Genomic DNA, 14,118 nt, shown 5'->3' with positions numbered 1-14,118 from the left:
AAGGGATAAAAATTCCTTCCAAAATGCAGACCTAAATAGCACTCCCCTATCAGATATGATGCATTGGGGTGCCCTATGCAATCTGTAAATATGCTGCACAAAAAGTTTTGCTAAGGCTTTTGCGGTGGGAATCTTTTGGCAAGGGATAAAGTGCACCTGTTTGGAAAACAAGTCCATGACCGTCCAGATGACAGTATTCCCATTGCTTTCTGGTAATTCCACAATAAAATCCATGGCTATTTCCCTCTAGGGGGCTGAGGGAGTCGCCACTGGTTGTAACAGTCCAGACGATTTCCCTTGCAACCTCTTAGCAGTCGCACATGTTGGGCAGCTGGCCACGTAATTTTCTATGTCCTTTTTCATGGATGGCCACCAAAATTGCTTTTTTAATTATGTGTAATGTTTTTACAAATCCAAAATGCCCTGCTGATTTTGTGTCATGGCATAGCTGCATGAATGTGCTCCTTTGAGTAGCTGGTATATATAACTTTTCCCCTGCCCAAGGCAATTCATCTTTAATTTTGCACACGTGTCTATTTTTCGGGAATCATTCATCTATTTCCAAAGTTTTCTGGAATTCAATTCCAGTTTGGCTACCCAGCTGCAATTTTAATTTAGCCTGGGCTCTGATAGTTACTGGTGCTGCCAGTTGTGGTTCCACCATAAGTGGTTTAGAATCGGTGGCTCGCGTGCTGTTATATTGGGGCATGCATCTGCCAGAAAGTTCTCCCCCCCCCCGGCAAATGCTTGAGCCTAAAGTGGAATTGGTGAAAATGCTGGGACCAGCGGACTTGCTTGGGGTTGAGCTCCCTGGGTGTTTTCAAGGCTTCCAAATGTTTGTGGTCTGTCCACACCTGGAAAGGGATTTTATTTCCTTCAAGGAACTGGTGCCATGTAAATAATGACCAACATATCCCTTATGCCTCTTTCTCCTACATGGGCCAGCGCTGTTCCATTTCGGTTAGTTTTTTGGATGTATACGCGCAGGGTTGCAATATCCCTTCATCATTTTCTTGTAACAGTACAGCCCCCACTGCCACATCATTTGCATCCGCCTGTATTACGAAGGGCTTATCCATGTCTGGGTGCCTCAGTACAGGTTCGGCAGAAAAGCGTCTCTAAATCTCTCAAACGCTGCTTGGCACTCCATTGTCCATGTTAGTGGCTGGCTAGTTTTCACTGAGGATTCTCCCTTCGTTTGTGAGGGGCAGAGCTATCTGGGCAAATGAGGGGATGAGTTGGCGGTAAAAGTTTGTGAAATCCAGGAAACTTTGCAGTTGCTTTCTTGTGCGAGGTGGTGCCCATTCTAATACTGCTCTGACCTTCTCTGGGTCCATTTCAATGCCCTGTGGGGATATGCGATAACCTAGATAGTCTATTCTTTCCTGGTGGAATTCGCATTTCAATAGTTTGGCATATAGGTGGGCAGCTCGCAGTTTCTTTAAAACTGCTCTGACTAGGTTGACATGTTCCTCTTTGGATTCAGTGAAGGATGTCATCTAAGTAAACCAGGATCCCCTTAAATAGGTGCTCCCTTAGTACCTCGTTGATTAATTAATTAATAAATAAATACTGCAGGCCCCCCTTGTAATCCAAATGGCAAAACTTTGAATTGGTAGCACCCCATTGGGCAGTTAAATGCAGTTTTCCATTCATCCCCTTCCTTAATTCTAACGCGGTAATAAGCTTCCCTTAGATCTAGTTTAGTAAAAAAAAATTCCTTTTGAGAGATGTGATAACATGTCCTTCATGAGGGGTAGGGGGTATAAGTTGCTTTCACTGATTGTATTCAGGAGCCTATAATCCTTGCATAAGCGTAAAGAGCCGTCATTCTTCTCTCTAAAGAGGACCAGAGCGGCCACTTTAGGCTTGGCTGGTTCAATGAACCCCCTTTCTAAGTTTTTCTTTATCAATCTTTCCATTTCTTCCTTCTCCTTTGGGCTCATGGAGTATAATCTGGGCTTCGGGAGTTTTGCCCCGGGCTTGAATTCTGTGTCACAGTCTATGACATAGTCGGTGGGGGGGGGAGCTCATCCGCCCTCTCCTCTCTGAAAACTTCAGCAAGATCAATGTATTCCTCTGGTATTTCTGGTAGCCCCTTTTTTTCTTCCATGGACGCTTTTTCCGTTCTTAATATTGGTAGATCCCCTTGGGGTTTTAAGTCCGTAGGGTCCCCTTTCGGGAATTTGATTTCTGCCGTCCTCCAATTTACCCAGGGTTCCATGCTTGGGGTCACTACAAACGTTATGTCTTCCTCATGGTTGCCCAGAGAGAGGTAGATTGGTAAAGTTGCTAGGGTAGCTGGCACACCCCCCCCCCATTATGGAGCCATCTAACTGGCCAAATGTGATTGGTTGTTTTAGTCTCCTTGACGGAATGCCCAGATTCCCTACTAGCATCGGGCTAATGAGGCAGCGGGTGCAGCCAGAGTCTATTATGGTTTTCACCTTGACAGCTTCAGGCATGGAGGGAATTAATATAGTCACTGTCTTGAGGATGGGTGCGATGGGTCCACTTACCAGGGGTTCGCCCTCTGAGCTGTCATCTGAGGCATCCACCGGCCCTGTGGTGTAGGCTGGAGTTCTTTCCCCATGATGGGCAGAAGTAGGGGATTCCACAGCCCCTATCACTCTCATGGCAGATTCTTTTGGCTTAGCTGGGGACTTCCCGGATTTGCTGGCTGGTGATTTCTCTGGGTTGTGCTGGGGGGATTTCGAGTGGCATTCTACACTCCGATGCCCTCTCTCCCGCATTTGAAACAGCCCATTGGCTTCTTGGCCATAGCCGATGGTTTCTCTGGTTCGCGTGTCAGCTCAGGCGTTGAGCGGCTCCATTGTTTTCCTCGGCGGTGCCTCTTCAGTAGGTCGATCTCTGGTTCCTCTGCCAGGACATACCATTCGTTCAGTTGGTGTGGGTCCCCTCGGGGCAGGCAAGTGTCATATAGATCGTAATTTAGGCCATCTTTGAAATGGCTAAGGAGGATGTCTTCTGGCCAGTTCAGCTTGCTGGCAATGGCCCGGAATTCTTGCCTATATTCGGCTACTGGGCGTCTGCTTTGCCTCATCGTTTTGATCCTTTTGCGGGCTTTGTGATCAGCCAGGGGGTTCTCAAATTGCCTTCTCAGAGAGGACATAAAACGGTTGAAATTGTTGAGATCTGGGGCATCAGAGTCGTGCAAATTCACCACCCAATCTGAGGCCGGCCCATCCAGAGCAGATTGTACAATCCGGATATGGGCTTTGTTGCTATGTGCCACCCGTATTCCTCCATGTAACTGAGGACTTGGGTTAGGAAAAAATCTCAAGTGTGTCGGCTCCCCCTTGAATCTCGCATCCAGCGGTGGGACTTTTTGAATGGATCGGTGCCTTCATTGTTGTTGGTATTGTCTTCCATCCGGATCGCCATCTGCTGGTCGGCGGGGAGTGGGGACTACTGGAGCAGTGGACGTCCCCGGGGCTGCATGTTCCAATTCCCCCTCAGTGTCTGTCCAGTTGCGGCTCCAGGAGCTGGTGCGGCTGTGGGGCTCAGAATTCTCCTCTCCTAGGGAGCTGAGGGTTCTCTTCATCAAGTCGATAGCTTTCTCTAGGATCCAGCTTGAGTGCTGTTCCCAGCTTCCTTCCTCTTCACTTGTGTGCAGGGATTTCTCCATCTCCTGCTTTCATTCTGGTTGGTTGGCCCCCCGTCTCAGGGTCACCTTTCTTGATTTCTTTTCCCACTCTCCTTTCTTTCCAACGCCCATTGACCACTGAGGTTTGTGGTTACGCATCTCCACCACGCGTTTTATATCAGAGTAGGTAGATAGAAATGAAATATAATTGGATTCTGACATCAGGCATGAAAGATGGAGCCCTGTCTTCTTGTGTGTGCAGTGCCACAATGTCAAGCCAGAGGTCTCGGTTTGTATACACTTCTCATAACTCCCTAAAGGTATACTTCCAATTTTAGTGATACATATATCAGCCATATTAGAAACTCTTCCCCATTTCTTCTTCTTTCCCTCTATTATTTCTATTCTTACCATCCTAAAGGATCCATTCTAAAGACCTCAATTCCAAAATCATAAATTCTGTTCACCAAAGCCCCTTCCTTTGTAAAATTAGTCAGTATAATGTATATTTTATTACACTGGCTATTCTGGCAGTTTGGATTGACTCTATCCTTTATTAGTTGCAAACAAGTCCTATTTGGTTTCTTATTTGTATTTAATGTTTGGGGAGCGTTTGCCCAGGAGGTATACAAACCATTAGTCACCACTCCATTCTGAGCACTCCATTCCTTTGTACCAATTCCAGTCATGATCTTGAGGCCTCATACATAAAAGCCATCCTGTTTTTAAAAATACTACCGTCAAAACTCAAAGTGACATTGCCATTTAAATTTGTTACTATGGTTATATTGAGGATTTCAGATGTGGTCCTAATTTCCATCTTATAATGCTTTACTTTCATTACCTGTTCTGTATTCCCGAATTGCACTAGGTAACTTATTATACAACTTGTAAGTATTAATCCCATATTTCCAGTAGTTCCATAAGATCTATCCATTCAAGGCCAGAGGATATCACAATATTACTTTCCCCCAGGACCATAGAATTAAGATCTGGTTGTAGTGGAACACCTATCTCTGCACCCTCATTCTGAGAATATTGTGGATATAATGTTTCTATTGAGAGTAGCCTTTGCACATTTATCCTACCCAATCTTCAATGATTATAGTGTCACAGGGGGTATCACACTTGCACACATGCCCACAATCACAGCAATAATAACAACAGCATTCAGTAATACAATTACAATTACAAAACCAGCACATCTGGTAACTGCTGGAGTTCAGTATTTGTCACTTGATCCTTAGGGTGGAATAGCATGGGTAGCCAACTTTTCCTGAAGCAGTATAGGGTTGCAAAACCTGCAACGAGAAAAATAGAAAACAACAACCAAGCCACTATCTCTCCATTCAATAGCAACCGTGTTAGTTTTTAATAATTTTTAATTTTAAGGGTCCATTTCTTTGTTCTGCTCTCCATTCCCTTGGTTCATCCACTGGTTCGCTCTGGTATAAAGGGTCCACCCTTTTTCTTTTATCCGAATTGCTGTATCAGTTGTCAGGAGGACTTGATAAGGCCCATCCCAGGCTGGACTAAACTTCTCTTTGTGCCAGCTCTTTATTAGGACCCAATCACCAAGCTGAAACTTGTGAATCATAAATTCGAGTAGAGGTGTTTGTGCTAGGAGACATTTATTCCTGATAGAAGACAAAGCAGAAGACAGCCCCAGTATATATAGTAGTGGCCAAAATTGTGGAAACCTTTTGGGAAAAGTGTACATTTGAGGTTTGATGGCTAATAACACCAGTTTTTTTGGCGTAGTACCATAAAATTATATATCAATGGAAAGATAATTTAATCAAGAATGTAATGTAACAAAGTTTGTTCAATTATCTGTATTCTATGAAAAGTTATAGTCAAATAACCAGAAAAAGGAAGCACAACTTGCTTAGGTTGATATCAGGTAGCTTTCCTTCATCTGATTGTAGCCAATGAGCATGAGCGTTTAGAGAGCCAATCAGGTGTCATCTTGTTTTGGCAATGAGCCAATCAGATCACAGTAGGATTCAGTTATTGATGTCCAGTGCTTTTTTTCTAAAAAAAAAAAGGTGCTGGCACTTACACATGTCATACAACCTGCCTTGCCTACCCTACAAGGTTCCATCCAAAAAAGGTGCCGGAACTCCATTCTGGGCATTCTATGAGAAAAAAAGCCCTGTTGATGTCATGTATTGAAGCTGAGAGGAGGACATTTGTGAGTGTGTTATGAGATCGCTATCAAGTTGGTTGAGGTTTTTTGTGTTCTTTGATTTAGTGAGCTTATAAAATGTAATAAAATTAAAGTAATGGTGCAAAGAGTTGACTGGTTGCCCAGAAAGCGATGTAAAATAATATTATTAAGTGAACAAGGCTACAGTTATAAAGAAATTAGAAGAAAAATTGGTGGAAACTTAACCAAAGGTGGCATTTCTAAGTTTTTGAAGAGGTGAAAGGAGACTCAGTCACTACAAAATCACACTGGTAAAGGCAGGAAAAGATGCACAACAGCAAGTGATGATAGAAGAATTAAGAGACTGTGCCTACCTGACAGAAGAAGATCATCTGGATGTATACAAGATGAAATGGCGCAATGCAATGTGAAGTTGAGTGCAAGGACTGTTCGGCGTAGACTCCAGGAATTTGGCCTAAAATCTAGAATTCCACGAAAAAAGCCACTTTTATCTCTCAAACAAAAGTTGAAAAGACTAAACTGGGCTAAAACCCATGTTACCTGGACAGAGGAACAACGGGACAGTGTTATTTGGAGTGATGAGACCAACCTTTCCCCGTTTGGTAGAGATGGCATGAAATATGTAAGGAGAAGAATCAGAGAAGATTTGCATCCTGATTGCATTACATGTACCACGAAACACCCAGTCAGTGTAATGATTTGGGGTTGTATGACATCAAAAGGTGTGGGCAAAATTTTTGTGATTAATGGGAATATAAATGGCCAAAAATACAATAATGAAATACTTGAGCCCAAACCAAAGCCTTCCACACATGATCTTTTCCAAGACAATGAAGCATTTATATTTCAACAGGATTCAGCTCCATGTCATGTTGCTGCTGTGTGCAAAAAGTGGTTTCAAGATAATCATATTCCACTGCTGGAATGGCCTGGGAATAGCCCAGACCTTAACCCAATTGAAAATCTACGGAGCTGACTAAAGAAACGTGTTAGTCAGAAGCGACCCAGCAATAAAACCCAGTTAATAGAAGCAATCATTCAATGTTGGTTTCACATTATAACAGCTGCAGAACTAAAGGACTTGGTTCACTCCATGGGAAGACAGTTGTAAGGCCGTAATTCATGCTCAAGGTTACCCAACTACGTATTAACTGACATAGTGATAATTTTTGTATATCTCGTTTTTTCTATGGTGATAATTTTTGTATATCTCATTTTTTCTATGTGTTTCACTTTTCTCCTTTATAACTGCTATTCTAATAGCAAATCCTTCATAAAAATTATTGCATTACATTCTTGATTAAATTATCTTTCCATTGATATATAATTTTATGGTACTACTCCAAAAAAAGTGGTGTTATTAGCCATCAAACCTCAAATGTACACTTTTCCCAAAAGATTTCCACAATTTTGGCCACTACTGTAATTCTTTATAAACGTATACTTAGTTTTATATTGTGGAATTTCCCCCACTTGAAGTAATTTAAAATCAACTTGAATGCACCATTAGATGTGGTAGAACTTTTTAATTACCCGACCATACATTTGTCACAAACTTGTTTAGCCACTGTGTACAACCCACAGCATTCATAAGCTTCCAAAAACAAATCCCATAGTGCCTTAGTTCCCCAATGACTACATCAGAGTACTTCCAAATTTTCCCTAGTTATCGATTTATTCAGCATTTGCCTTCTTCTATTTCTACTGCCCCTACTTTCTCTAATTCCTCCTTCTCATCTATAGTGAACATTGGATTAATCCTTGTTTTTTGCACTAGAGGAGTTAAACTTAACATTAAATATTCAGTTCCTTCTACAGCTGCCATTTTAGTTTTTTTATCTGCCAGCGAATTTCCCTCAGCTTCCCATATGCCTGCTCTTTGATGTCCTTCCACATGAATAATAGCTAACTCCTGTGGTAATGCTGCTGCTACAAGCACTTCTTCTGTCAACTTTACATGAGCCAACTCTTTCCCTTTACTATTAATCAATCCTCCTTCTTCCCAGGTCTTTTCAAAAGTGTGCACTACTCCAAAAGCATACTTTGAATCGGTGTATATAACCCCTCTCTGTTTCTCCAACAATTTTAAAGTTTGATTTAATGCATACAATTCACAAGTTTGTGCAGACCAACTTAAAAGCAACTTTTCTGCTTCCACCAAAACTTCTCTTCCTTCTATTATTGCATATTCATTCCTTCACTTCCCTTCTACCACTCTGGAGGAACCATCTCTGGTACTCCTTCTAAATCTCTTCTTAAAATTTAAGTTGGATTCAAGCTAACATCACTAGTCAATATTAAATCATTTTGTTCCATAAGTATACTCTCGTATTTTAAAACCCTTGAATCTGTCAGCCATCGGCTGCCTTTCTGGTTCAAGATCGCCTACACTTTTTAAAAAAAGAAATGTTTTATTAATTTTTAGAATAACAATCCTTAGTGCCTAGTGCAGGCTTTTCAACCTTTTCACTGATTGTACCACTTTTAGGATATGGCAGTATTAGAGTACTACCAGTCACCTAGCAAGGTATTGAAAACTTGATGAACCAAAAAAAAAAAAAAGGAAAAATGTGATAAAGTATATGTAATCCTCGACTTACAACAGCTTGTTTAGTATTGTTTGAAGTTAGAACAGCTTTGAAAGAAGTGACTTATGACCATTTTTCACACTTATGACTGTTGCAGCATCCGCAGGATCATGTGATTTACATTTGTATGCTTGGCAACTGATTCATATTTATGAAGGTCACAGTGTCCCAAAGTCATGTGATCCCTTTTGCAACCTTTTGACAAGCAGAATAAATGGTGGGGAGCTCCGCATCATTCAGGCCGGGGGCGCCTGTGGCGGTGCAGGGGGCTAGGGGGGAGCCGGGAGCCTCCTGTGCAGGGGGGTGGGACTGGGGTGGGCACCAGGACATGGTCCACTGGAGGAGCCCCGCTGTCCCTCTTGGGCCACATGGGGGACACCGGATGGTGGCATGGACTGCCCGAAGCCCTGGGCAGTGGAGGGCAAGCACCTGCAGCCCAACCCAGTCCAGCCCCACTTCCCTGAGTGGGTGCCCAGCTGCACTTACCTCCTCCTCGAGGCTTTTGCTGCTGTGCTTGTACTCCTTTGCCAGCTTGCTCATGGTGGGTGCAGAAGGACAAAGTGCTTGGGTCAGAGTGAGGCCCACTCCTTCTCCATGCAAGAAGACCCAGCTTTGTAACCAAAGCATTCTTAGCGATACGATGGGAGACCACCAGGATAGGCCAGGAGGAGGGGGCAGGGGAATGGCAAAAGGGCAGCAGGGCTGCTGGTAGCCAAGTGCTAAGGCAGGACTTTCCTCAGACCCTCCCTGCCTCTCATTTCAATCTCCTTCCTTCCCTCTGACCCTCCCTGCCTCTCATTCCAATCTCCTTCCCTCCCTCCCTTCTTCCCTGCCTCCCTGCTTCTCATTCCCATCTCCTTCCTTGCTTCCTTCTTCTTTCCCTCCCTCTCTCCTTCCCTGCTTTCTTCTTTCTCATTCCCATAGGATTTTTTCCTTCCTCCCTCCGTGCCCAGAAATGGACAAGGGGGGTGCGTGCATCCTGGTTGATTGAAAATTGAGGAAAAACTACTTCCCATCAACCCTGGCAGGACCAGCTATTACTGCATATATATTTATAATTGTAATATGTTTTTTGTTTTTTTAATTTTAAGCCGCCCAGAATCATTGACTGGCAGCTATAGAAATTGAATGAATGAATGAATGAAAACACCATAGTCTCTAGTGCTGAATATGTTATTTAGTTGAAAAATGCAAGCAAATAACCAAGCTCAAAGAACACAGAGGGCTACCCAGTTCAACCCTAAGCTACATATATTCTTTTTTGTTGGTATTAAAAATTGAGTCTAATAAAACTTTTACTTAGTTCCATTTTGATCTTTGTATGTTCAGTCCAAGAAAGGAATTTTACTACCAGTTCTTTTCATTACCCCATATGCATTTTTAGTAACTGGGTTGTGGAGGTTTCATTCCAGTTGGAATAAATATTCTCTAATATTTATTGACCTAAATAGATAAGCTTCAGTGAAAATTTTAGTAGGTTATTTTATATTTTTTCTTTACCTTGACATATACAAAATGTTTCTTTCAGTGGTAATAGTAGTAGTAGTAGTAGTAGTAGTAGTAGTAGTAGTAGTAAAGTTGGAAGAGACCTTGGAGGTCATCAAGTCCAACCCCCTGCTCAGGCAGGTAACCCTATACCGTTTCGGACAAATGGCTGTCTAGTTTCTTCTTAAAAACTTCCAGTGTTGGAGCATTCACCACTTCTGGAGGCATGTTGTTCCACTGGTTAATTGTTCTGTCAGGAAGTTTCTCCTTAGTTCTAGGTTGCTTCTCTCTTTGGTTAGTTTCCACCCGTTGCTTCTTGTCCTGCCTTCAGGCGCTTTGGAAAATAGCTTGACTCCCTCTTCTTTGCGGCAGCCCCTGAGATATTGGAATACTGCTATCATGTCCCCCCTCGTCCTTCTCTTCGTTAAACTAGACATATCCAATTCCAGCAACCGTTCCTTATATATTTTAGCCTCCAGTCCCCTAATCATCTTTGTTGCTCTTCTCTGTACTCTTTCTAGAGTCTCAACATCTTTTTTACAACGTGGTGACCAAAACTGGATGCAGCATTCCAAGTGAAGCCTTACCAAGGCATTGTAAAGTGGTATTAATACTTCACGTGATCTTAATTCTATCCCTCTGTTAATGCAGCCTAGCACTGTGTTGGCTTTTTTGGCAGCTGCAGTACACTGCTGGCTCATATTTAAATGAGTCCACTAGGACTCCGAGATCCCTCTCACAGTTACTACTATTGAACAAGGTACCCTCTATACTATACCTGTACATTTGGTTTTTCTTGCCTAAATGTAGAACCTTGCTTTTTTCACCATTGAATTTCATTTTGTTAGATAACGCCCAGTGTTCGTCTGTCCAGATCCTCCTGTATCCTAAGCCTGTCTTCTGGAGTGTTAGCTATTCCTGTCAGCTTGGTGCCGTCTGCAAATTTGATGAGTTCCCCATCTATCCCCTCATCCAGATAGTTGATGAAGATGTTGAAGAGCACTGGGCCCAGAACAGAGCCCTGGGGCACCCCACTACACACTTCCCTCCATGTAGATGTGGTTCCATTGAGGACCACACACTGAGTATGGCCGGTCAGCCAGCTATGGATCCATCTGGTGGTGATGCTGTCTAACCCGCATTTTTCTATCTTATCAAGTAGTAGGTTGTGATCTACTTTGTCAAATGCCTTACTGAAGTCCAAGTAAATTATATCTACAGCATTCCTCTGGTCCACTAATTTTGTCACTTGGTCAAAGAATGCAATAAGATTTGTCTGGCATGATCTGTTTTTGACAAACCCATGTTGGCTTTTAGTAATGACTTTGTTTGCCTGTAGGTGTTCGCTGATTCGTTGTTTGATTATCTTTTCTAGAATCTTCCCAGGTATTGAGGTCAGGCTGATAGGTCTGTAATTTCTTGGGTCCTTTTTTTCCCGCTTTTTTGAAGATGGGAACTACATCAGCTCTTTTCCAGTCCTCTGGCAGTTCCCCAGTGCTCCAGGATCTTTGAAAAATATAGTTCAATGGTTCTGAGATCACATTTGCCAATTCCTTGAGAACCTTGTGGTGTAATCCATCTGGTCCTGGTGATTTGAACTCATCTAGGCTGGACAGGTGCTCACTTACCATTTTCTTGCCTATCTTAACTTGTATTTCTATTTTGTTTTTTATGGCACTATTTTTGATAGGCTGATCTGTTTTTTTCCCTTTGTGTAAAGACAGATGCAAAAAACGAGTTAAATAGTTCTGCTTTCTCCCTGTTGCTTGTCACCTTCTTGCCACTTTCACCCACTAATGGACCAATCGTTTCCTTCACTTTTTTTGTGTTTTTTACATGTTGAAAGAAGCTTTTTTTGTTATTTTTGATTTTGGTCGCAAGCCTTAGTTCATTTTGAGCCTTAGCTTTCCTCACTTCATCTTTGCAGGCTCGGGCTATTTGCTGATATTCTGACCTAGTTATGTGTCCCTCTTTTCACTTTCTATACTTGTCCTTTTTATTTTTCAATTAATCTGAGAGTTCTTTATGCAGCCATGCTGGTTTCTTTTGAGAGCTGTTATTTTTCCTTTTTGTTGGTATTGTGTTAGACTGGGCCTTTATTATCTCACTTTTCAAAATTTGCCAAACCTCTTTGAGTTGTTTTCCCCCGGAGGATTCTCATCCATGGAATTCTTCCCAAACCCTCTCTAAGTTTATTGAAATTAGCTCTCTTGAAGTCCAAGACTCTAGTTTGACTGTGTTCTATTGCTTGTGCTTCCATAATGTTGAATTCCAATATTGCATGATCACTTCCTCCCAAGGTTCCTATGGCTTCAACACCGTCTATCATTTCATCTCTGTTAGTGAGAATTAGATCCAAAATGGCTAATTCCCTAGTTCCCTTCTCTACTTTTTGGAAGACAAAGTTGTCTGCTAGGTTTGTCAGGAATCTGTTTGATCTTCTACTTGGTGCAGAGTTTGTCTCCCAGTTGATGTCAGGTAGTTAAAGTCCCCCATTACTATTGTGATGTGCTTCCTACATACCTTAGTTAGCTGACTAGCAAAAAGTTCATCTATTTCCTGTGTTTGGTTGGGTGGCCTATAGTATACACCTATGGCAATGTCGTTTCCCCCCTTTTTATATTGACCCATATGCATTCGGGACAGTTTTCATCATTGTTGTGTCCTACTTCTGTAGAGATGTAGTTATTTCTTATATAGAGAGCAACTCCACCTCCTCTTTTATTTGGTCTGTTTCTTTTAAAAAATTTAAATCCCTCTAGCTGTGTGTTCCATTTGTGGGTTTCATCCCACTATCTTTCCATAATGACAACAATATCATATCTGCCCTCATTAACCTGAATTTCTAGTTCACCCTGTGCTGTTCATACTCTGTACATTGGTGTATAGACATTTGAGTTCTTTATGACCGACCCTGTGTTTACTTCCTACATAACCTGTGTGGTGCCTGAGTTCCCCTAATGTCTTACCACCTATTTGGTTAGTGCACTTTGTGTGGCAGTCGCTATTAAGAGCTTGATTTTGCTTGACAGCAAGGTTGATGTTCTTGTCCACACACACACATCTATGTAACATGCACTGATAGCCCTATAATTTTTAGATTGCCAGGGATGGGGATGTTCTGTATCAGTTAGCTCACTGTCCCCGCTGTTTAGTTAAATATTCCTCCAGAAAAATCTGTGAATTTATAGCCAAGTAACTCAGTCCCTTTCTTTGATGGATGCAAACCATCTCTTTTGTACATTTTTTCATTGGATCAGCTGGTGACATTGTGACTAATATATCCAAAGCCTTCCCCTTTACTCCACTCCTTTAGCCACATGTTGAATGTTCTTACAATCTGTGAATATGTGTACATCAGAAGAGGCTGAGAATATTTTTCTGTACAAGCTGGGCCTGCATTTGTTCCTCACAACATTGTTGTCCTCTTACATAAAGTTCCATTAATATTTCTAGCTCTTTGCAACAATATAGAGTATTTAATTGCCTGCTTATGGAGTAGGAGATAATTTTTTAAGATAGCTTTGTTTGCTGATATTTATAGTCTCGCACAATACAATATTATTCTAAGTTACATTTGACTCTAAATTCTAAGGATAAAACAAAATTAGACCCAAGAGCTCTTTGAAAGGTAAAATAAGGAGCACAGGAAGTTGGGAGAAGCCCCGAGAAAGCTGCATGTAAGTGTTTCCCTGCTCAGGATCTGAAAATCCTTTGAGGATTTGGCAGAGGGGGTTTTCAGATCCTGAACAGGGAGGCAGCATGGTAACATAAGAACCACAGGGTGCCTCAGGGGAGTTGGGAAGCCCATAACAGACTGCAAATGAGTGTCTCTCTGCTGAGAGGCTGAAAATCCTGCGTAATTTTCAGCTCCTGAACAGAGATGGCCTGCACCAGACCTCCCAGGTACTTTCCCACCCTCCTGAGGCAACCTCCATTCTTTATCTTAGTTTTCACTTAATGACCTGTGAGATCACTTAACCGCAACTGGGATTGTGCTTGTTGACTGAAACAGTCACATGATATCTCAGTTAACAATGTACATGATTCCAGTTCCAATTTTGGTTGTAAATTGAGGGTTACCAGTACGATTGTTCCATATCTACAGGATATGCACAGATTACTCCCCTTGGGCGTAATCATCTCCAGTTTAAAAATCACTGGTTTAGATAATATGCTCATGTATTAATATTTTTGTCTTTTAAAAATGGTTGGTGGGTAAATTACAACTATTGATAGGTAAATTCAGTGGTTGAATTCAGCCAGTT

The 14,118-nt window shown here is 42.0% G+C and overlaps 1 protein-coding gene across 1 annotated transcript in view; it reads left to right on the top strand.

The window, feature by feature from the left end:
• The window catches only part of SH3RF1 (SH3 domain containing ring finger 1), a 164,728-nt gene that overhangs the window by 75,808 nt on the left and 74,802 nt on the right, over nucleotides 1-14,118 (top strand). The gene's annotated exons all lie outside the window — the stretch shown is intronic.

This window comes from Crotalus tigris, unplaced genomic scaffold (genome assembly GCF_016545835.1).
Source record: "Crotalus tigris isolate CLP2741 ecotype Arizona unplaced genomic scaffold, ASM1654583v1 scf7180000024341.3516292, whole genome shotgun sequence".
Classification (NCBI taxonomy): domain Eukaryota; kingdom Metazoa; phylum Chordata; class Lepidosauria; order Squamata; family Viperidae; genus Crotalus; species Crotalus tigris.
The sequence above is the reverse complement of the archived record's forward strand: the minus strand, read 5'-3'. Positions and strand labels throughout refer to the sequence as shown.